Source organism: Camelus ferus, chromosome 1 (genome assembly GCF_009834535.1).
Source record: "Camelus ferus isolate YT-003-E chromosome 1, BCGSAC_Cfer_1.0, whole genome shotgun sequence".
NCBI lineage: Eukaryota > Metazoa > Chordata > Mammalia > Artiodactyla > Camelidae > Camelus > Camelus ferus.
This window is the reverse complement of record NC_045696.1, coordinates 6824721-6847067: the sequence shown is the minus strand read 5'-3', so window position 1 is coordinate 6847067 and position 22347 is coordinate 6824721. Positions and strand designations below refer to the sequence as shown.

At 45.0% G+C, this 22347-nt stretch overlaps 1 protein-coding gene across 2 annotated transcripts in view; it reads right to left on the bottom strand.

Annotated features, from left to right (window-relative positions):
• KCNJ6 (potassium inwardly rectifying channel subfamily J member 6) overlaps window positions 1-20069 on the bottom strand; it is a 256311-nt gene extending 236242 nt beyond the window's left edge. The window contains exon 1 of one of the 2 annotated variants that reach the window (XM_032466615.1): window positions 19322-20069. The gene's annotated coding sequence lies outside the window, so the exon portion shown is untranslated. Of the gene's footprint in view, window positions 1-16947; window positions 18177-19321 lie in introns of those variants that run through there. The other variant, XM_032466659.1, reaches the window with a different exon arrangement.
• Between the last annotated feature and the right edge of the window lie 2278 nt (window positions 20070-22347).

Below are 22347 nucleotides of genomic sequence, written 5' to 3'. Positions count from 1 at the left end.
TCCACCACCTTCCCCTGGTGCTGACCTCCCACCCATTGGAGGTCATTCTTTGGACAGTGTCTGTGGTTAACGATGCACAGCCCTCTCTGCTTCCATGTCTCCACCTTGAGGAAGAGGTGGACCTTCCCAGAACATCATCTTTCAGTGGCTTCTGTAAGGGCAGGGGGAGTTGGAGGGAGGGGATGGGGGACAGAGGGGCTGTGACGTGGAGACCAAGGGCATTAGAGTCCCCACCCCCAGCCTGACAGTGGGGCCCTGTTCCAGTGCCCTGTTTTGAAAGATGGAAATGCGAGGTGAAGCCTTAGTGTAGAATCTCGTAGTTTCTCAGGGTAAAATCACGCCCCTAAAAACAGGACCGCTTCTCTCTAAGGTGTGATGAGTGTCTGTGGGGCTGGGAAACTGCTGACATTTCCAAAGCGCTTTGGGGCGGCCAGTGATCTCACACGCCTGTTTCCACTTGAAAGAATAAGGCTTGTGTGGGTTCGGTTGTGGTTGTGTCTCAGCTGGGGGGTTCCTGGGGCATCGGGTGTAGGGGGTGCATCTCTTGTGGGCCATAATGTTGCAGAGGTGACCTTTCTGGGGCCCCAAGGTGAACCTGGAGACACAGTATGGCTAGGAGGGCTGGACCCCACATTCCCGTGTCCCGGATGACACTCGAGGGTGGCATGTGGGCTGGGGATAAACACACTCGCTGAAGCCTTGTAGGAACACTCAGGATTTCTCTCAGTGGAAGCTGGTGTCTGTCAGGGGAACAGACAAGCTGACAGCCTTGGGGGAGAGCAAACCTGGGCCCCAGAGGCAGCAGGGATAACAAGCTGGCAGACACATCCCTGCCAAAAACAGAGGTGAGCGAAGGCAGTGCCTGGAGCATGGGATTTGAGCTTCAAAAAGGAAGAGAAAAGGCAAATGTCTGGTGCCGGGACTGCTGGGAATTCACCTTGGAGCCCTGGCCAGGCTCTTCCAGAGGTGGGGGGAGGGCCAGCAGGCTGGGATGGATGAATCACACAGCCAGCAGGGAACCGGTTAGTGTGAAAGCCAGAGATTTGCCTGCAGGAAACCACGCCGACTTCTTCATCTTGCTAAGGGATTTAAACAGAATTTCTAAATGCTGGGACTGGCGTTTCTGGGGGAGAACTGGGTTCTCTCCACTTTAGGAAGCTGCTTTGGCTTCAAAAATCTTCTGAAGACAGCCCTGCAAGGAGGCCTGCTCTGCTGTTACCTTGCAGATCCCTGGTTGGGGTGTCCCCTGCCCCCTGCCCATCCTGTCTCTGCATCTGGCCCCTCCCAAGATGTTGCTCAGCAAGGAAGAGGAACGGTGAGTGAGTCACAGGATGCTGTGAGGACAGTGACTCCCTGCTGGAGCCACCCCCACGCCAGGGGAGCAGCGGGGGGTGGGGAGGAGAAGCGCAGCGCCGCCCATGGTGGGAGGGATGACCTCACCCCGCTGAGGGCTGCCGCCACGTGTAGGTGTCACTTACGCTCGTGCCCAGTGAGAAGCCCTTAGATGCAGATCACATGCAAAAGGCCTCCCCCGGAAGCGGGACCCACTGGATGCACCAGGAAATGGTGGATCTAAAAATAAGCTCTATTATTCCTCACAGCTGCCTGTCTTATGGCAAATTAAATACAGCTACTGATATTGCTGTTGGATAAACACAAGGATCATTCTTCTAGGAGCAAAGTGTCCCTTCTGCCGTCTGGTCTAAAATCTTGCTTTGGCTCCCAGTTGCCTCTGGGATGAAATCTAAGGTCCTGACTGTGGTGCACCAGGTCCCTGCGATCTGCCTCCTGACCCCCTCCTCACATCTGCTCCCCTGGCTCCCTGATCCCACCAAGCCCTGTCCTTCCCCACGGCCACCTCGGATCACCCAAGTTCATTAGGGTGCAGCTCTGCTCTCAGTGCTCCGAGATGTTAAGAGGCCTGTGCAGACTTCACAACTGCACAACGGCACAGTCTTGGGGACGGCAGTCCCACCCCCAGCAGCAAGACAGCACCACCCCTCTGTAGAAAGAGCCCGTCTCATCTGGTTCCTGAGAGTTACTGCAGCACCTAGGACCCCGGAGGACCCAATGCCTGTTTGCTGAGGGAGTGACGAATCAAATGAGATTACAGATGGCAAACCACCTCCTGAACTGGAGCTCAGGAGGCAGCACAAGGGAAGACTTCTGTCACTGTCACACACTGAACCTTTAACACTGGGCTGTGTGCACGTGCTCCCTCGGGTTCGCCACCCTGGCTGCCCTGTAAAATCACCTGGGAGGCTCTGAAGACGCACCCACGTGGGGCGGGGCAGGGTGGGCACCGCAGACCTGTCGAATCTGTATAGCTGCGGTGGACAAGGTTGTCGGCAGCATCCTGTATCTGAGTGTCTCCGGCTCTGATACGAGCCTGGTGTCTGTGTTCTGCTGTTTTTCATTAGAATGGTCATCTGATTGGCTCTCGAGTCTTTCCTAGTCACTGGAAAATTCCACTCCAGGTTGGCCTGCTGCAAAGTGCCTTTCAAGAGTTGTTCCTAGTGGATTTCATTTCTTTTAAATTTTCAAAATGTCAATTATGTGCTACTAGTTTTTTTGGTTTTGTTTTGTTTTTTGCTCTAGAAAGCTTATAGATGGTGGATGGAGTTACAGATTGGAATCAACAAACTTCATGCATTGTTGGGGAATAAAAGATTTCCCTCTGTAAAATATGGGTAAAGCCAAAGCACTAAATATCAGAGACGTTGGAAGAACTGAATTGTTAAGATATCTATGAAATTGTATTTTGTTTTAATGAAAGATATAACCAGGGAAAGAAATTTCTTTTCCTGTTTGTTTTGAAAAGAAAATATTTCTCAATGTTTTAAAATTAACCAGCAAAAACTCTCACATAGCTAAAAAAAAGAAGACAGTTTTTTTTTTCTTTCTGTTAAGGAGCAAAAACCTTCAGTCCTCTAATGAGTCTATGTTTCTTATGTTTTAGGAGGGAAATCAGCTAATAAAGGAAGAGACAACTCTGTCTCCTGAGAAATATTATGCTGACTTGCTCCTGGGTTGAGATGGAATGATGGTGGCAAAAGCAAGGGATTTTTATCTTTTGTGCATAATCTCCGCAGAAATCATGGCATCACGTGGAATAATAATAGTTTGTGAACTCAGAGGGAAAGCTGGTTTTGGCCCTGAAATATGGCCAAGTAGACTACAGAAGCTATTGTTAAGAAACTGCCCTAAGCTGGATTCTTCTGTCTCACTCTCTCTTTTTTCCCAACTCCCCTCCCTCCCCATCCCTCAAGTTTAAAATTATAAAAGCATTTCAAGAAGCTAATAGACTAGCCCAGTTCTGCCAAATTGCTTAAAATCTCTTCTAAAGGACCCGTCTTGGACACGGCCGTCCAGCGTGAGTGTGACTGAGGAAGGGATCCTGCATGTTGAAAGGGCAGAGTGGGGAAGTTCCAGGCAGGATGCCCGGACTCCGGACGCTAATTACAAATCCTGGTGACCTCGTACGACCCACCTGTGTGAACTTGGGTTACATGGAAGGTAAAGAGAAAAAAAATTGATGAAGCATGTGTTGAAAAACCTCAAGCTGATGATAATGTGTAGCATAATAATTATGAGTGACAGATACTGAGAAGGTTTATAGTTTACTGGGTACTCTCTGGGCACTTCCCAAACATTATTTAATACTCACCACAACGCTGTCAGAGAGGGAATATTAGCTGTTCTCATTCTGTAGATGAGAAAACTAAGGCACAGGGAAATTAAGTAAGTTGACCAAGGTGACCCAGGAATTGGTTGAAGTACAGAATTCAAACCCTGCCTTCTGCAGCCTACATTCAAACACTGTGCCACACTGCCTCACTGTGGAATAATGGACCAATGGTTAGAAACGTAAAAAACAAAACAAATTTAAAGAAATGATGGATCTGCCATCATCATTCCAGTGGCCAACAGTGTGTGCGCCATTCCACAGGGGGTTCTTGTGAGGATCAACTGGCTTAACGACTGGGACATTATCTCTCAAACTTGTATCATCTGAATTTCACCAGAGGAAAGATTTTTGCCCAATGTCTGGTATCAACTCCTTCTTTGTCACTGGCCGGGTCAGGTGGCTGAGTGGCTCAAATGGGCACAGGTTCCGGCAGGTAAGAAAGACCTGGTCCTATTCTTTGAATGGTTTTGCATCAATTCAGGCTGCTTGTGTGGTCAGTGGATCTGTAGCCTGGGGCCCTGGTGGAGTGTAAACACGGGCAGCCTTTCCGGAGGGTAATTTGGTGAAATGTTGCAGGCGCTTTAAGAAAGTGCTGACCATTTTACTCGGCAATTACATTCACAGCACTTTATGCTAAAGGAGCAAGCTGATACGGTGTGTGCAAGGATGCTTATACTAGCGGTGCTGACAACAAAAAACGAAAATAACGCTAATGTCCAAAATGAGGGTGAAACAAATTCACAGTAAATACGTTTCAGAATTGCTTACAGTGCGGCCATCGCAATGATACTCCATATTTACTCAACAATATTGGGTACCTACTATGTTCGGGGCAGTGTCTGATATGCCATGCAATGGTTTATTTTAGGTGTCAACTTGACTGTGCCATGAGGTGCCCGGATTAACTGTTACTGCTATTTCTGGGTGTTTCTGGGAGGTTGTTTTAGGATGAGATTAACCTCTGAATCAGTGGACTCAGTAAGGTAGATTCCCCCCACACCCTCACCATCCAATCCACTGCCAGCCTGAATAAAAAAAAAGGTGGAAGAAGAAGAAATTTGCCTCCTTTTTCTGCCTCACTGCTTGAATTAGAAAGTCTTACCCATCTTATCCTGCCCTCAGACTGAGCTTTACGTCATCAGCTCCCCTGGTTCTCAGGTGAGTACCTCTCCCGTTCAAGGCTTAGCCAGGGGCCACGAGCAAGGCGATTAAAGTGCCGAGTGTGAGCCCCAGCTAGGAGTGGGGCTGCAGACGTCTACCGCCCACCCCCACTTACTGACGCAGAAAGAAGCTGATGGAGTATTACCAGGTAAGAAAAGTGAGCAACAGAATAGTGTGCGCGGTGATCGGTTTTAGTTAAAACCATAAACTCATTTATTTACGATACGTGCTATTTCCTTCCCTCTTTCCTCTCTCCCTCCTCCCTTCCTTCCTGCCTGCTGCCTTCCTGACTTTTTTTTTTTTAGCTTATTCAAATCTTTACATTTTTCTATATTGAATTAGCTTACCTGTACAATGAGTAAGTGAGAAATGCCCGGGTGAAACAAGTTGCATTTTATTGGTTTTAGTCAAGCTGTCTGAGCACAGGGTTTGTTAATCTCAAAATGTGTTTACTCTTCCTGATTTAGCTGTTGACATTCTTGCTTTGTAGAAATATTAAAACAGAGAGTTAAAATTGGCCAGTTACTTTATTTTTATTTTATTTATTTGTTTATTTTTTATGGATGGAATGAAACATGAACAGATAGCTGTGGTGCGGTCATGGGGGGGATTGTTTTTTCAACCTGAAGAAATGATTTCAATGTTCAACCTGAGGAATAAATATGTGGGACCAACCAGGAAAATTCTAAAAATTAAGAGAGACATTAGCTCTGACTGGCGAAACTGGCCAGTTACTTTAAAGGTCAGTGTTGTCTCAGAGAAAGAGAAGATTGGTTTCCAGAAGTCTGGCTACACCCAACTTCTCCACATTTCCATTGGTAGAAGTGTCACCAGGATGGGTCCCAGAAGTATCACTTGCACGGAAACCACACATAAAAAGCTGTCGTGAGGGTTCTATGCTCACACAGGCATAAACGTGGCCAGCTCTCTCCGTCCATCCATAACCTTGTATACATTTGGAAACTCATTTGTACTCACTAGGTGCAGTATTGACTTTGCTGGGAAACTTCACGGGCCTCAGGAATGGGGTGGTCTGGTTTAAGTGAGTTACTTGGATTAGCTATTCCACCCAGAAGAATATCAGCCTAGGATTCCCTGGATTTCAGATTCAGTTGTTAAAAACCTTTCCAACCCATGAGCTCACTTCCCCATGTCGTGAGTCTGCCACACTGGGCACAGTTCAGTCTTCGTTGATGTGGGGGCCCCCAGTGTATCTGGGGCATTATTCCCCACCGTGAACTTGTTTCTCCTTCAAAAGCCTATGATGAGGCTGTAAGTAGCACCTGCCCCCTGGACAGATTCACTTGGCACTTGAGAAAAAGTGTAAAATCATGAAATTGCTCATTATAATTTTCCAGATCCTCTTAGAAACAGGGGATAGGAAAAATAGCTCCCTAATCTGTTGGTTTATTTCCCTGAATGAGCCCTACTCGAGAGCTGGGAAACCTGGTAGAGAAAGAAGTTCAGTAACTCATCTGACAGCTCAGCACCTGTCAAGGCTCGTTCTGCGGCACCGCATGACTCAACGTCCACGCCAACCTCTCAGGCTTCTTGAAAGGAAACGTGGTTACGGCTAACAGCGTGAGGGCTCAGACCAGCACAGGCGTGTCAGAAACCAACGAGCTGGAAATGACTGAGCTTCAGTTTTTACGGGGCTCAGAGAAGTGAGAATGTTGCTCGGCGTCGTCCCATCTGAAACCCACATTCATACCTTTCCCTCGTACATTCACATGCTGTGCTGGAGTGACATCCACAAGAGATGTTTTCACTAATACAAGTTACCAAGAGAAGAAAAAGTTCTTTCTCTCTTGTCTCCCCTCTGGCCTCCATCTACAGCATTTGGGTCTTTGATTTCTTGCTCAGGTGGTTTTTACTGAACTTCTGGAGATGGCTACAATTTTACTGCAGGGAGTAATATAATCTGTATTCATCTTCCAAAGAGAGCTATTTTTAAAGAGTTTTAATAGATTTCTAAGATTTCTGCTGGAAGCGGAAAACTTGAGGCATCATCAAAATATCATTCAAACACCACATATTGAATGGCTCTTTCATGAAACTCTTAAGGAGAGCGGCAGAGAGGGTGCAGTGATGTCAAAGCCTAGCCTTGGTTGTCAGGAGGTGGAGGGCACAGCGACACCATGCGACACACTTCAGTCCATGAAGTGGCTGCACAGGAAGGCCCACGGAATTGTCCCCAGGAAAATGCCTATGGTGAGAGGAGACGGCGCAAGCCCGAGGGCGTGACTTTGAATTGGGGTGGTATTTTCAAAGATACTTTAATTGACATCTCGAATTTAGTGACCTGGATATTTAACTCAAGAAGCTGCCTGGTTTATTGTTTCGATTTCCTGAGATGACAGCAAACAAATTACCCTCCCTTCTTTTAAAGAGATTTTATGGCATCAGCCCTCTGCTTTCAGCAAGGCTCTCTTGCATATACCTGAGGCCCACTTTCTCTCCTTGTTAGACACCGCTGTCCATTCCCTGCCCACCGCCCGAGAGTCCTTCTCTTGTGCTCAGAGCTCCCAGGTCCTAGTCCACCTTTTCCCCTGTCTTTGCCAGATGCATGGGGTTTCCCTTGTCTTTCCTCATGTACTCATTTGGGCATGTACGAAGTCCTGGGGGTGCTGTAGGGGCACGGAGTGATTTGGTCTGTTTTGGGGTTAGAGTGCAAGGTGCACGTGACTCAGTCAATTCCCCTTTGCGGACCTGGGTGCGGGAAGACGCCCAGATGGGGAGGTAGGGCCTGTCACTTACGGGAGCCCTGACTGCTGACCTCACATTTCCGGGGATGCCTTATTCTAGCCATACCAACCGCTCCCCTGGAAATTGAACAAGAAATGAAGTACCTTGAGTCCACATTCCTCACATGAGTAAAGGAACGGACTAGAACAATACTTGCATATTGCAAGAGCTTGAATGAATCAAATGAGGATTACAGTTTCTCACAAGGACCACCAGGGTCCAACCTCAGTGCTAACAGCCTCCTGATACTTTTGCAGTAAAAGGACAATCTACTTTGGACTGATCGGGGACAACCAAAAGAAAGGCTGGCGTAGTTGAACAATTGCTTATTTTAAGAACATCTTATTCAGTCAGTGACAAAATTGGAGGTTCATTTGAAAATGATTGGCAGATTTTCATGAAATTATCCTATCCCAGACTAGTTTTGTGTGTCACCACAATGTCATCTTCTCTATCAGTTGCTCTAAAATCTGGATGTTACAAACCCTGTGTATGGGTGAGCCATTGTGGGTGACTTTGGTATTGTTTTGGAGATTAGGTGATTATTTATAATCAGGAATTTTCAGAGGAGATACACTTGCTGATCTGAGGATGCCGCGTGATAGCCCTTATTACCCCGTGCCCAACATAACCTTTTTGTTTTCCCCTGATAGCCAAGTCTCATAAAAGAATCAGCATTGCTAATTTAAAATAAACTCCACTTATATACACAATGAGAATAGAGAATCGAGACTCTTATTTCAATATTGTAGACCAAATGAACTATTTCTCTGAAAAACAAAATTCACTGAAAGAAAAGAATTTTAGCTCATTATTTTTAAAAATTATTTTGAAGTCTTATAAAAATGATCTTTACTCATTTTGCAGTTGTAGATCTGAACCACACCTCACACTGGGGGAGCCATGCCATTGAGGTTATTTCCCGATGAAGGTGGTTCCATACAAACCCATCATATGCTTACTCTTTGGTGGTAGCAGTGGGAACTCTGGCTTAGTGACAGGCACTGAAAGGATTCACCTAAGACTTCATGTTTCCCGGGGCCTCCATTCACTGCTGTTCCAAGCAAGACTAAATCCAAGGTGACTTCCATTAGGGCTTCAGCGAGTTTTATTCCACGAGCAGAGAAAACGACAAGAGTTCAACATGCATGACTGGGAACAACTATGAAGTGAAAATCAAGCAACAGTGTTTTTGCAAACGAGAAAGGAGTTCTTCATATCACAAAATAACATGGTCCTATCACCTGCAGGACTGACAAATCTCCCATTTGTAACCCTCGGCATACTTGTCCTGACAGTGCCTCAGGAAGGACAAATTCCCAAAGACACATTCTGGCATGCTGCAGCCAAGTGACTGCATGTGAAGGTGACAAGGCCCAACAAGTGGCAGCTCTGTTTAACCTGAGCTCTAACTCGCCGCTGCAGCCCTCACTCAGGCTCAGCCTCCTTCCCAGTTGTGTGTTACTTATTCACTGGAGCGATCTCAACATTCCACACCTGGACCGCGGCCACGTGCAATCCCTCTTGCTTATGGAGCGCTCAATGTTAGGGCTTTCTTTGGGCTGAATCCATCATCAGCCTGGTCTCTCCACTCATGAGTGAGCTTCTAATTTCAGCACCAGGGAAAGCACTAAAATGGGATCATTTTTCTGTTGCTGGTTTACGACTCTGGGCATGCTTTGGTCCTCCTCCCTTCCCACCAGCATCCAGGTGTCTCCTGATCCCAGTATTTTCTCTCAAGTCTGCCTTGCCCAAGGCTGCTAGATTAAGATGGCAGAATAAAATTTGTGTATCCTCCCTTTTGCCCCCTAACAAAGCCATCACTTGAGATCTAAGACTCAAGTTCCATGGCCATCCATGGTCCCTCTTTTCTCTATGAGGTGGTAGATCATACCCCTTCCTGATCAACCCTCATTCCCAGTGTTCCCTGCGTGCAGACTGATTTCTCATTTGAAATGCTCTCCTGTCCCTGTTTCCCAATCAAAACTCTACTTCTGCCAAGATTCCTTTAACTTCCACCATAACCTTGGATGTTTCCTACCCACATCAGCCTTTTTTGATGTTCCCCTTCCATAGTCAAAGCCCAGCACTCTCTTAACACTTTGCTTCTTTGTCTTGTAAATTATTGTTTCACTAATATTCTTATTTTCGAAGTCCCAATGCCTCCGAGGGCTAAAATTAGGACACTTCTTCCTTTTTCCTCCTTTGTCTTCTTTACATAGTAGATACTTGTTAAAGGTTTGTTGACTGACTGGTTCAAGAAGCCATGGTGATTCAAAGGCAGCTATTAAAGGTCAATTTCTGGAAATATGCAGATGGTCAAGAGAGGTTTTAAACAAAAACAAATGTTATATAACTACAATTATTCTTCACCTGACTGCATGAAGGTTTGCCATGATAAGCCCACTATTCAGTTTTTGAAATGTGACTTTTCTCCAGAGTACACCATTCTTATTCCCTGATGACATCTTTTATTTAAAGGATAATAGATGAGACTATTAATTCAAAATAAGAACTAGAAAACTTCTGGACGGATGAACTCAAATTCCAAAAGACTAAGAAGTTTATTTATATGAAGAGAGCAATAGAGAAGCCTTTGCTTTCTGCCCATAACCTTCTCCACTTAGTGTGATTGTGCATATTTTGCCTGTTGGAACAAGAGCCTTTTGTTTTTGTCTTTTTCCCTCGGGCATTGAGTCCAGGTTAGATCTGCTTATGCAGTGGAAGATAAGGGCAGGCATTCCATCTCCAGTTGTGGCTTTGCATAGCTCTCAAGCGAGCACACATTTGGAAGGCTTCACTATTGGAAGATGCCTTACAAGAAGGGCAGCATTTGAGAAAAAGCCAGTGGTTCTCAAACTTAGTGGCTGCTCAGATTCCTGGAGGAGATGAGCAGATGGTTTGCTCCATCCCCAGAGTTTCTGATGCAGTGGATCTGAGGTGGGCTTGAGAATTAGCATTTGTGATCAGTTGCCTTGGTGACACTGTTGCTACTGGTTTTGGGACACACGTTGGGAACCACCGACCTAAGCTTTCTGTCAGCTTTAATGCTTCTTTCTGACCACAGAGATCCATCTGTGGACAGAAGGGAGACATGAGACGTGCTGGCTTGGGGCTCAACACTCCTCAGCTGCTAATGAGAAAGAGGGCCACCTCATTCAGTCTCCTTCTCAATGAAGGAATCCTTTTATGACAGCACATCTATAATAGGTCCTTTATTTGCTTCTCTCTTTGTGACCTCTCTCTTTACATGCCTCACTGTGATGGGTCTGGTCACCACCCCAGGAGGGTGAATATATATTCAGGTTATTCGCTGGTGAGTTTTCAGGACACAGCTGAAAAGGAAGAGGTCCATTCCTTCCTTGCTAGTATTGAAACTGGATTCCTTAAGAGTAGGAACTCCGTCTTATTCACATCCTATTTTGCACAAAAGAAATGTCTGCAAATCTGAAGTGTATTCTGGCTGATGTGTCATGGGGTTTCAACTCTGAAAGGAAATTGGGGCTTTTTACAAAGAAGAAGTTGTGGGGTGCTGTGAGAAGCCCCCACTGAGGTATTCCATTCCTTAGCTATACTGAAAATAGAGTGTGATTGACAACATAAAGGAGAAGGGTAAATCTTCCCCATGAGTGATAAATCCTGTGGGCCTGCAGCCTGGTCATGTGGTCGTTGTGCTCCAGGCCTGCTCTTATGGGCCACACGGTATGGACCGAGAGATGTCATTTGGTGAAATTTGACTCTTACAGAGAAGTGGTGGTTCTCCAAGAAAACGATGGCTTCACAGAGTGACCATCACTGTCTACTCTCTGGACCTCTGTTGACTGAAACTGTAGGTCATCACTGTCTTTATGGGGATTGGAAGCTCCGGGTTGGCAGAGACTTTAAAACACCTCTACTCCAGCCCTAAATCTTAGCTCTCTCAGCTTCTCTGTGCCTTCCAGTGGTGGGGAATGTGCAAATGGAGAGGACAGATCACATTACCCCTGCCCAGCTCTGACTACAGAACATTCTTTCTTATATTGAAGGGAAATATGGCACTTTGTAACTTCCACCACTAGGTCCTAGTTTTATCCCTTAGAGGCCAGCAGAACAATTATAATCGCTCCTTCATCTTCAAATATCAAGACACCTGAAAACAACTATCTTACCCTCCTGTCAAGAATTCTCTAGGGGAAATAGTCCCAATTCCTTCATCTACTTCTTATGTTATGTGATTTAGACTTACCTACCATGTGGATTGCTCCCTTCTGCATGTGACTGAGTTGGTGTATATCCTTTCTAGGTTGAAATGATAGGATTGGGCAGTGAAATAAACCCTCTCCTCAAAAACGCTCTCTTCATTGAACAGAAGTTCCACTATGGGATGTTCTGCACTTTGGAATGGTAAGAGATTTCAAGTGTTCAAGAGTTCTCTGATACAATATAATTGCCCCATGGGAGGATGAACATATATTAGTGGTAGGTGTTCATTGTTTCAGCTTGGCCACCTTGGGCCCTGCATGAATGAACCATGGCTTTCGCACCTAAGTTGGAGGAGTGGGAATGACATAGCTGGAAGCAATATGGAAGACCACCATGTTTCTCCTGGCCCTTTCTTTCATAGCATTCTCATGTATCTCCTCCTGACATTTCTCTTTTCTAAATTGTGTATTTGGCATTAAAGCTGATCTCTCCCTTCTAGTGAAAAGGTATAGATTTAAGTTTCCAAGGGTACCTGCTCTCCTTTGAGGCAGGCAGGAGTTCTCAAAAACTACTTACAAATTACATGGCCTATTTTCAGAAGAACACTGCTCTTGTTGGATTATTTCAACTTAAACTTAAAGCATGTGTTTAACCTATAGATGTGTATGTGATTCAAAACAAAATGCAAATTGCTAGTCAACGGCGAGTGCTAGGTCTTGGAAGACAGAATCTAATTCTTCAGCATTCTTAGACACAGTGTGGGTGTAATTGTCAGGATTGGAAACTTTCTCCTGAGCATGGGTTGTGAAGTTGGATTTTATTTGTGTCTACTCTAATGGTTCAGCTCCCAGAAGTCAAACAATACAGATTTGCGTCTCTTTTGTAAGCATCAAATACACCTACTCCAAAAGTCAAAAGATCTCATCTAATTTACTAAAAAAAAAATACACCAATGAAGAATGACTTGATGGCTCAACAAAACATTATTTCAAATAAGGACCTTTTTACCACTGGGACAAATCATTGGTTCTAACCCACTCTATTCCTGATTCACACTAACAGTATTTCTTTGACACAAGATATTTATATTAAAGTAGTCAAATGTGCATGTATAACATTGGATATATATGCCGAAGACTCAAGTGTGTTCACCCTACCAGTTTGCCTTCCTCCTGGACATAGAGCTAAACTACAACTTCCAGCTACCTTTGCAATTAAGTGTTGCCATAGAATATGGGCAAGATTAATATAATTACGTCCAGGCTCCTATCATTGAAAATCTCCTGCATAATCACCTATTCTCCCTCTTTCCCTATCTGCCAATTGCAAATCAACACTCAGGAGATCTTGGAAGCCAAGTGTTAAAGACAATAAAATATCCATCAATCTGATCCCTGGTATGGCATCAGCCAACTGGATTTACAAGGATGAGAAACCATCTTCCATTTTGCTAAACTGCTGAGACTTAGGGATTTTCTGTTGTAGCAGCTATCTAATCAATAGAATCCACTTAGCTTTACTGAGGACCAAACAACGACACATTGTAACAAATGAATAACGGCACCTGCTATTTATAAAGTGTCTACTTTGTGCTGGACATTGTGCTAAGAACCTTACATTATCACACTAATCCTCGCAACATCTTTGGAGTGGACATCATTATTATTTTCACCTTATAGACAGGCAAACCAAAAGCTTGAAGCTGATCGAGGTCACCCAGTTAGTGTCGTGGATTATATTATTGTCCCCAGTTATTCACTTCCTTCTCTGTAAGAAAATTGATTATACGTCTCCACCTATTGCTATACGACTTGCAGTGCCTCGTTGTGGGAGAAATGTACATCTCCATTTCATTGGCCATTGGCATTGGTGTGACCCGGGACTTGGTTTTTGGCCAGTGGAACATGAGTGGATAACTTGTTTCATATCTGAGCAAGACTTTTAAGAGCCATTGCTTAATTGGCTCTTAATTGGCATTCTCCTTTCCCTCTGACACTGGAATGGAATGTCCCAGATCAGATTGGTCTCATCCTGGATCCCAGAAGAAGACACTGAGGGGCAGAGCCACAGCTGACCAGCAAAAGCATGTAGCTTCGTGGAGAAGTAAATCTGTGTTTTGTAAGCCATTGAGAGATTGGAATTGCTGTTACTGCACCAAACGTAGTCAAAGCTGACAGATACACCTAGAACTTGATGCAAATGCCATTAATTATACACCAGAACTAGTGCTATTACTCACCAAATGACACTTTCCAGGCACACTGTCACACTTGCACACATTCCTATTAGATAAAACAATGAAATTTAAAGCTTCATTTAAAAAAGTCTGTTTTTTCAGGGTAAAAACATTTTGGGTAGGAGACGGGTGATGCCTGTAAATTTAAAGGGAAAACTGCCTCAGCACCAGGATCAAAACTTAATTTATAGGTTTGTCTCTCACAATGTATATAAAATGTTCAGATTTAGTCTCTCTCCCCAACACAACATTGTTGGCAAAAATATGGATCCTATAGATGCACTTGCTGGCTCATTTTGTAAAATTTTCACACTGGAAACCGCATTTCTGTGACTGGGAAGATGACTGGTGGTGAATATTTGTCAAAATCTACTCACTAAAAGAGAACACCAGTACTGCATGCTCCCTGGTCCTAAGTACAGCCATAAAGAGGAACCGTGAAGTGCGAGACTGAAGGGGTCACTGGGATTAATCTGACATGAACTCATCTGTAAAAACAGGAATTAAGTAGCCATTTCATTAAAACTTGGGGTTATCTTCACACATTGTAAGTAGGAAAGTTGATTAATAGCCTTAATGCATCGGGAAAAATAGAGATTTGAATGGCCATTTGGACATTGTGCATTGAGCAGAATCAGCCTCTGAGGCTTTGTTTAAATAACTATTCAGTTCAGTAATAAAGAAATAAATGAGTATCTGTAGTTGATTAGCAGGTATGGTTAGATCAAGACTATAGTTGAGGGAATACAGAATATTCTTTTTAAGATGACACTGTCCTTTATTTGAAGGAAATAACTTCATTAATTTGTGCTAGTAAAATGTTGTCAAGTATGTGTGTATTGCAGTACTTTGTCAGAAGAGAGTCAGAATAGCATTCAGCACTGACTACAATTACCATGACCTCTTATTTCTATGGGACCCTAATTATTCCTAGGACTCATTATTTTAAATACATTTTAAAGTGTATTTTTATCCCAAATGACTTTATTTTGTTTTTCTACCTCCCTAAAAACTTTAAGTATAGTGAAAGGGGGAAAAAAAAACCCTGTTAATTCAACAGAAGTGTCTTGATAATTTTTCAACTTAACTACCAATTTCTCTTCTATTGGTATTAGTAAATTTAACAATTTTTTAAATATCCGGAGTGAACCAATTCTCTTTTGGTACTTAAATGAAAATTATTGAAAATAAAAGAAAGAAACAATAAATGCCATCTCAGTAAGCCAAATCCAAATTTGTTGAATTTAAACATTTCAATTCCACCAACCTCAAAGTTCTGATACAATGAACTAAAACAAAAACAAAAACAAACCTTGCTTTGAAAAGCATCATCACTTTAAATCTGGTAAAAATAAATAACTGCCTTTTTCCCTGGCTCTTTTTCTGTGCCTTATTCTGGCTCTCCCTGGTCCATTTCCCTTATTAATCTACATATTACTTACATATCATTTGATTAAGGAAGATTTAATGAAAAAGAGAAGAGCTTTATCTTGTCCGCCTGCTTATTTTGATAAAGAGGGTTTATCTTGTCTTCATGAAAATTCACTTTAGCAACATCCAACCCTTGAGGAAAGTAACACTTTCTACCTGTGAAGATCAGCGAATGGCATTAAACTTCTACAAGGCTGTATTTACCTATTTTTAATCTCCAATGATGTTTTCCCTATTGCTTAAAATACCTTTTCTCATGTTTTATTTTCTTTTTATCCTGTAAAGTAAGGGTAATTTGTGAGAAGGTAGGGAGGAATATGAGAGTAAATTAAAGCATTTTTATACACTCAAAGGAAACAGCATATGCCAGTCCTATGTATTAAATAAAGACCCGGTTTGTAATACAAGTGAATATACTGTTTACTGATGGTTAGGACATACCAAGGTGGGGTATGAAAATGATTGTTTTAAAAATTACAAAATGGCTCCAAGTGCACAGGAATAAAATTAAGTTGCTCTCCTTAACAAATCCTACTTGAAATGGGTAAACCAATTATTTTAGAGTATGCTTTTGACTGCTATCAGGACATAATGACCGTTTGCTCAGCAATTAGCCACCCAGGAAGAAAGCAAGTCATAGTTTGGTAAATTAGCGCTGAATACAGGAACATGGAATCCACCAGAACCAAAGATTACTGACTGAGTAGTTTCTTATACCTAGATTACTTATATTCCCATCTTTTTTTTTAATTCATGAGAAAAATTGAACTTTAGAACTCACAAATACATTACTTTGTTTATCTAATGATCAGTATTCTTGTCTGGCTTTATCTTCATAAGTAATGTCTACTTCCCTTCTGCTGATAGCATCAGATGGAGTATTGCTGCTTTGTTTAAGTCCTAATAATATTCCATTCATCACTTCTGTCTACTTTGGGTAGCAACTACTTTATAAATTAGACTATAGATAAACTTGTCAATATCCATCAGGAACTGAAATGTAAAACATAGTGTAATATCTCACCCTTTGCCCAGATTTAGAATAGATTGCTTCTGCCTTCACTAGCGATCATGGAAAAAAAAAAAAAAGACAGGAAAGTATAAACATACTGCTTTATCCAAGTCCTTACTGCTCTACATTCATCATCTCTACATGCCCAGCAAGGAAAACCAGGATACATCTTGTTTACCTTCATAAACAGCAAACCAGAACTAGCTCAAGACCACAAGGGCAGAAAGGCGTCCTAAAAAGAGAATGGCAGCCTTTCCATCCAGTTGCCAAACCTTGACTGGGTTCTGCAGTTCAAATTGTGCCTTGTAACACCTGGATGCCCAGTTTAAAAGCTTTCTATTCAAAGTGTGACTGCCACCTTCCTCTACTATTTTTCCTCATCAGTATCGGCCCCCAGGAGGGGGTGTGTGAAGACCCGGTATCAAAGATGAGGGGAGCAGGGCTGAGACCATCCTTGTCCAAGGTGAAGGCAGAATGGTGAGAGGGACTTACCTGTTTTCCCTGTAAGAATGTTGAAATGGAACTGGAGTGATAAAAAAGTATCCCCTCTTGCACAGTTTCTTCCTTGTTTCTATTAAGAAAAGTGACTCCTCCTCTGCTTCCTGTGCCTGCCAGCTTGGAAATGTAGTCACTGTGCTCACATGCTGACTCGAAGTTTGTCCCTGGGTTTCATCTCACTAACATGCCCTTTCCCTTTCCTGGAGCTCACCAGCTCTGCTGAGAAGTCTGTCAGGTCTGCACTAAGAGTGAAATATTTCTCCACCCTCCCGGGTCTCAGGACACCTAGACGGGAGCTGGTTGGCTGGTATATCGCTGACCACTGTGCTCCCACAGCGCCTTCTGCCATCTACTCCTGACAAAAAGTTAGAGAGGAGAGCCAGAGGGTGAGGAACGAATGAACGCTTTTGAAGCCAAAGGGACTCAGTTGAAAGTAGACAACTCACATCAGGGACTGATCCATGGTGTGTGTGTGTGCGTGTGCGTGCGTGTGTGTGTGTGTGTGTGTGTGTGTGTCCCTTTTCTCCCCTGAGAACGGGATTTTCCCCATTCTCAGTTCAGCTCGGATCGTTTTGCTGTTTCAATGTTCTTGATTTTGAATAGCTATTCTGATGCACGGCCATGCGTGAAATGGATGATTTGCAAGCTTCCCTATCCCACGCAGTTCCATGGATAATCTTACAACCAGATTCCGCACGGGCAAGGGAATCGTTCCTTTATAGAAAGTGACTGGCTTCCCGGGACCCAGGGAACTCACAGTGCTCACTGTGGCAGCCGACCGGGAGGAGGTGGGAACCCGGGTGCCGGTGCTCTGGCCTTGGTGCTGAATCAGGGACCCGCTGCCCAACCATCTCAGCGGCCCCTGGTCAACTTTGGGAGGTTTGATGGGGAATGGTCAGTTCTAGGCGCCCCCTTGCTGGCCGCAAGCAGGAAGCTGGGCGAAGTCTATGCCCTAAGACCCTCCGCAGGGTACGCGGCTGCCTTATTTCTTTGCTTGTAGCTGGGAAAGTTTTGTCCAACGTTTATTTGTTAACTGGAGCTGCCTTCTCCCCTCCCACCTGGGTCGCCATGGATACTTGAGCTCTTTCTCTCTTTCTCCAGGCAAAATTGGCGAAGCTTAGTTAGCTCAGCCCTGACTATAGCAAACCCCTTCTTCTTTCGAGGCAGCTCCTGAGCATCCCCTTCCTCCGTTTTTCAGCAGAAGAAAGATAGGCAGGGAACGGTGCTAGCGGGAATGTGGCATTGCACCCTGTTCTGTGGGGGTTGCTTGGGGCCACCAGACTTTGGATAAAGCCAGGCAGGAGACATTCTAAACATATAATAAATCTCCAACTCCCAAACACTGGAGTTTTCTCTCCCCCTCCCCTTCCTTTTTTTGGGAGTGGAGGCGGGATTCTTTGGAAAATTCTGGTATTTTTTTTTTTTTCTCCACGAATCTCACCCCATTACTGTGGCTGTTTCTATCAAGATGTGTTTCCTCCCTAAAAGTGTCTCCATATTGAACCTGGTACAAGAGATATACCTGTGGATTGACCCAAGATTTTATTGGGTTTTGGGAATACTGCTGTTATGTCTGTTAAAAACTGATCCAAGCTTAATGTTTTGATGCAAATGAAAATATAACCAGGGGGAAGCAAGCCAGCAGATTGATCCAACCCCCTAAATGCAGTAAACACTTCATTTTATCAGAAAATTTTGTTTGTTTGTTTTATTTTTCTTTTCCAATTAAAAAATAATTCAGTTCACTCTAGGGAGAGCTTCCTATCCACTGTTGATAGTCATATCACATCTCTTGTTATATTGACAAGGAACAGTTAGGAGTTATTGTTTCCCATTCTCGGCTTGTTTTTCCCCACCCCTCACTTTTTCTGTTCTTCCTTCTCATGTTCCTCTCTCTGTCTATCTGTCTGTCTGTCTCTCTCTTTCTCCTCTATGCAAAGAAGAACAAGGATACAGCTTTCCACAAAGACAACGGGCTTTTCCCAACTGTAAATGACTACACTGCAAGCCGCCCCTGTCAGTTAATCCGTGCATTTCATCTTTGCCAACGGATGCTGAAACGCTGTCTGTAATAACTGACTGGGTTTCTTTGAGCCCAGAGCATGCAGACCCCTCCTCTCCCCGCCACCTCCCCTTGTGAGTTTTCAGTTGCTAATGAAAACCGTATGAAACAGATTTCCCTTCTGTTATGTAACCGGCTTCTCCCTCGCCTTTCCCTTGACTTGGGCATCCAGTTTCTCATCAGAGTGGAGATGCATGCAGCGGCGGCGGAGCCTGGGGAGGGGGAGGTGGGGACCTGAGGGCACAGAACCTCTTGCCCAGATTGATGCCAGCTTCTCGCCTTCGAGCAACTCCGAGCACCTCTTACCTTGCCGCGGACTGGGTGGCTTCATTCGATCATGATCTCTTCTCTTGGAATGGAGCAAGATTTAGTAATTCACTACACGATGGATGGCGAAGGAAAAAAAAAAAAAAGCAAAGGAAAGAAAAACTGGAATCAGATGGTCAAATTTCACATCGGCCCCGGGAGGCTATTAGGAGACTCCATTCTCCTCGCTGTGCATCAAGCTCTGGGTCTCGCTTCCAGGTTCCCTCGCATCCCCACCCCTCCGCCAGCCCAGCCTCTCCGGCCAGGTGCGGCCGTCTTCAAAGGGGGTCCCTCTGGCCGAGAGCGGAGAGGAGGGCTGGGCGCGGGGGCCAACCGAAGGGCGGAGGGGTGTGTTCTGGGGCAGGGGCGGAGGAGGGAGACCGGGTGGAGGGAAGGGGGAAAAGCCAAGAGTGGCGGAAAAAAAAATCCCCGGCTGGGAGAAAAGTGATGGACCACGCAGGGAGACGTCATGAAAGCCGCAGATTCAAAGAATGCTACTCAGTTCCAGCCGACTGGCTGAGCCCGGCTGTCAGCGCACGAACCGACGCGGCTCCGGGGATAAAAGCGAGCGCAGCGCCGCGCGCTGGAGAGAAGCGGCCACACAGTACGTTCCGGAGGAGCAGTGGGCGGGGACCCGGAGGGATGGAGCGGGAGTCCTGGAGACGCCCACCCGCGTCCCATTATCTCCGTCATTGTCGCGCCGCGTGGACCAAGTTGGTAGGTGGGGAGGTAGGGGGCAATCCTCCGAACCGACACCCCCTGCCCCCAACTCGAGTCGGCGCGGAAACAGCCAAGTCAAGCCCCACCCCTCCAATACGAAACGAAATGTGGGGCGCTCGGTGCCGGGGGTAGATTTTGGGTTTAGCCTCGGGTTCCCACCTTTCCCCAGGTCGCTAAGTAAGTTATTCTCCTGGAAATGCCTGGAATGCAGGAAAGCTGAAACTCAGGGATCAGTTTTCGACTGCTGTTTGGAGGGATTCCTTCTTTAATGTTTTGTGACAGAAGGAGAAAGAGGCTCTTGTCACTGTCTCCCTCTGGGTTGAAAGGGAGAGTCAGCCTGGGGCGCGGAAGCCTGAGCGCCCACTGTCCACGTGGCCGGGAGGGGGCGCAGCGAGCGGGCTGGGTGGGAGCGGAAGCGCCCTCCCCAGAGCTTCGCCCACCTCGACCCAGCCAGCTGCTCCATCCATTTCATTGCGTCCACGGCAGCTGGGACCCCGTCCCCGCTGCTGCTTCACCCGGGCCCTAACCCCGGTGTCTCTGTTCCTCGGCACTGGAGATGGAGAAAGGAACTGGATTATGTTACACAAAATCCAGATTGCCTTCGAAGTTGACTTTATCAGACCCTGCCCAACTGTCTCCTCCTCATTCTGATTTTTAAACTTGCTTTGTATTGTTCCAAGGAGCACCCCCACAGCGTTTCCCTCTGCCTCCCCTCTTTTTCTAACCATCTTCCCAAACCGTATTTCCACATCTCCAAAGCGATTCCACACAACTTGCTCCTTCCCTGCCCAGTTCACTCTTTTATGCCATCTTTTCCCTAGGGACACAGGGTGGACATCCAAACTGTGAGAGCAATGAATATCACTGGGGGATAATTCTGTAATGGCCCTTTCAGGAGCTGGCTACCCTTGTGCCATTCTGTAAAGTGGCTTTCCTTCCACAAGATACAGAGTCTCCATCTCCAAGAAGGGGACCTTATTCAAGAGCAAGTTCTGTTCAAGACCTCTTATTTCCAAGATTGTTTTGTTCTACATTCATGCATTGTAATTACACAGCAAGTCATCCCTTCAAGAATGCTGTCTGCTGTCTAAGGATGCCTTTGATAAGGACAGGGGTTTGCCTCAAATTTGTGTCGTCAGTTATGTGCAGATCAACCACACCCACAGCCCGTGAACTCATAATTTTTTTTGACCTTCCCTAAGGGGGTGTAATCTCACTTTCTGTTACTTCTAAGTCACATATCCCATATATGAAGATATCAGCGTATGTAATATGTGATTTTTATGCTCCATAGTGCTTGCCAGGTCTAGTGATTTTGTCAGAGATAAAGATTGACAAAGGACAACTGGACTCAACAATCTCTGAGGCATCCTGGAGTAAGGATGAGAGATGAAGGATTTTGGTGGAAACAGCCCTAGAACATTTGAAAAAAAAAACTGCCATGGACGGCAGTCATCTAAAGAGTATTCTGTACAGTCTGTGAAGCTGCTAAGGATATGTCTGCTAATTTTGATTATGTTGGTTTCATAATGAAACCATGAATTCACAAATTTCTTTCTTAAAAGACATCAGACTCAATAAGTAAGTCAAGAGAGAATAAAACCTACCTGTCTCCTTTGAACACTTTGAAAACTGCCCTAACTGGAAACAGCAGCCAGGGTGATGTGGGCTGCGGCTCTTACTGAATGGTGGGTAAGAGTTGGTGTTGAGTGACGTGGTTCACATACGCATGCCATGGGATTTGATTAACACCAGAGACAAGAACAATTGGCCTAACTGAATTCATTGATTCCTGAGAGAGCCCAGTGATCGGCATGGATGTCACCAGGAGTCTCGGTGACGTCAGAAAATCAGGCAAGATGTGCTTTGGAGCTGCCCACTGCAGCTCCTCTGAGCTCCCAGGAACCCCGTCTCTCGGGCTACGCTGTGTTCAGCATGTCTGGCATCTCACTGATATGTCTCTTTTATGATCTTAGGTGAAGGCAAGGGCTGGGGGGTGGGGATTCCATCCTTTAGCATGTTCAGTCTCTGTCTCTGGGGAGGTTAGGGCTCCAAAGCTGACAAAGTCAGTGGCTTCTAGGATTGATTGATTCTTTTAAACAGATGGGACTGGATTCTCCCCCACGTATTGAACGGGAATAGAAGCTTATTAGCTACCAAAAGTGATGAACTGAATTATCTTGACTGGGTGTCATTTGTTCCAGGTAATCTCGTTTTTCTCCATTATCGATTGTGGCAATTTAAAACCCAATCTATCTGCCTTGTCCACGTGTAGCTCTGGCTCTGCTCTGGGCAAGCTGACATTA